Source organism: Erithacus rubecula (genome assembly GCF_903797595.1).
Source record: "Erithacus rubecula genome assembly, chromosome: Z".
Taxonomy (NCBI): domain Eukaryota; kingdom Metazoa; phylum Chordata; class Aves; order Passeriformes; family Muscicapidae; genus Erithacus; species Erithacus rubecula.
Window position 1 is genome coordinate 29,986,094 of NC_136661.1, and position 2,571 is coordinate 29,988,664.

Here is a 2,571-nt window from a genome sequence, read left to right on the forward strand (position 1 = left end):
TAAAGCCAAAGGGACTTGTAGATCATGTGGCTAGTGCTAATTAATCTGGCGTTGTGCCGAGCATTGTCATTGTGCCAGCCTCCAGCCCAGCTCCTGGGGACACCAGGGACATCTCCCTGCTAGGGAGATCAACGCTCCTGCATTTGCTTGAAAAGCTTTTGAAGGCCTTTTAAAGGCTTCATCTGACATCAAAATTGTCAGTACAGGAGCTGTGCCGGGCTGGAATTTCATCTGGGAAAAGCAGTGTCAAAGCATCAGTTTAACCGAGGATCAGGCGCTCGTGGAAAGAGCTCAGCAGGGCTGCAGGCTTCTCCCCAAAGCCACCAAACTTCTCCTAACAGCATTGCTCCAATTACCTGACAAGTCCTTTGGCTCTCTCGTGGATGGATGGTCTCACTTCATTCATTCCCCCACCATCCAGTTCCTGGTGCCTTACACTGGGTCTCCCACAAACTCCAAAGAGCCAAGAGCAGGAGTTTTGAGGGAGCATCTGAACCTCACACCTGTTAAACCCACTAAAAGCCCATATGAGAAACCCTGCTAACATGAAATAACCCCCTGGCATGAGAGGAATACCCTCTGATATGTGGTGGGTAGTGATAAGTCCTGAAAAGTTGTGGATGGCTGCATCAGTTAAATTAAAAAGTGCCTGGTGCCCAGAGTGCAAAAATGCCACAGCATCCCACCCTCCTCCTGCCCTGTGACAGCTCATGGGCTCCAGTCATTGCCACTCTTTGCATTTATGGACCACTTAACCAGCCCCTTAAACAACAATTTACAGGTTATTCTTCAGCCTTTAACCAAAAACCTCTTATTTTGTTGTCTCTGTTAAGAGCACTGCCTGCAGCCCTGGGAGTCAAATTCTTTCTGAATGTCAATTTTATTTCTCAACAGCAAGGCTGGCTTTGGAAAACAAGATAATGGTGGCAACCTGGTGCTGTTAATGGAATACAGCAAGGGGGTTTGCTGGTCCAGCAGGGTAGAGGGTGTGTAGCTGCCCTGTACCTGCTGTGCTTTCTGGTTATGCTGAATGGCAGCACGTAGGTTTCCAAAGTAATAAAAACAACATCCACGTGAGAGAGGAAAAATGTTTCTGTCTGAGCAGGCTCAGCTAAACCACTGTCAGGAATGCTAAAAATCATAGTGGGAGGTCAGCTCAGGTCCTGGAAGGGCACACAGTGGGAAGATGCAGTTCTTTGGAAGGAAATGGTGAAGGGAGGTACACTCATCTGCCATTACATTGGCAGCCCTGCCTCAAGGTGAGTTGAGATGACCTGTTTGGCTTGTCTTGTGGTGAGAGGAATGTTTTTCTCCTAGCAGCTTCCCCAGCTCCCCTGTGCTGTCCATCCCATGAGGTGCCCATCGTGTCCAGCCGTGGGGTTGGTGCAGTGTGAGGATGCTGGACCCAGACCAGTTTCCCACCCTGTGATGCTCAGTTTAGCTCTGCCTGGTCTGATTTTATGGAGAGCAGACTGCTGGAAGTTGTGTTTTGCTCAAAGGAAGAGCAGACTAGGCTGGCAGGGTCCCTTTCCTCCTTACCTACTCATTCTTCATGAAACCACAGGCTGCTGGTTTTTCTGTGGGTCTCCCTTGTCAGCCAGCTTGGTTTATTCTGGATTTTTTGGTAGTCCCTGTGTCTTTAATGTATGCATGAGTGGGTCTTTTGGTTCTGCAACAGCTTTTCTGTTTGAGGTGGCTGGGTCTGCATCCTCAAACTAGTTCAATTACTCGATTGACTTTAATTTTAAAATAAAAAACAAAAGGCATTCATTGATGGCAAGCACAGGGTGTGCAGACCCACCGCTGTGTCTTTCCTGCAGAGAGACTGGAGCCAGCTTGCATGGATTTGCATAGACATTCCTGGCACGAGCCTGATGTTGAGCAAATGCTTCCCAACCGTGGAGCATGCCTGGTGTTTCCTCCAAAGACCCAGCTGTGGAATCTGGGTTATGCCTCATGTGAATGAAGAGTGGGAAGGCCTTGCTGTGGATGGAGGTAGCTTTGGATCATAAAATAACAGAATGGTTTGGGTTGGGAGGGACCTTAAAGCTCATCCAGTCCCACCCCCTGCCATGAGCAGGGACACCTTCCTCTATCCCAGTCTGCTCCAATTGCCATCCAGCCTGGCCATGGGTACTGCCAGGGATCCAGGGGCAGCCACAGCTGCTCTGGGCACCCTGTGCCAGGGTCTCAGCACCCTCACAGCCAGCAATTTCTTCCTAATATCTATTCTACCTCTACCTTCTTTCAGCTTAAACCATCCCCCCTCATCCTGTCCCTCTGTCCCTTGTCCAAAGTTCCTCTCCAGCTCTCCTGGAGCCCCTTCAGACCCTAGATAAGAGCTCTCTAAGTTCTCTAGGCTGCTGAAAGGATGCAGGGCTGCATTTTGTCCACCAAAAACTTTCCCCCCCAAAAATGCAGCAGGCTGATGCTTTTTCCTTGGGTGTGGTGGCTGTGTCCTGGCAGAGTTGTTTCACACGAGCCACTTCTCCTCCCACGTGCTTTGTAGCGTGGCTCATGCTGGTATTTCCGAGGACAGATGGCCCAAATGGTACCTGTGTATTTGGGGGT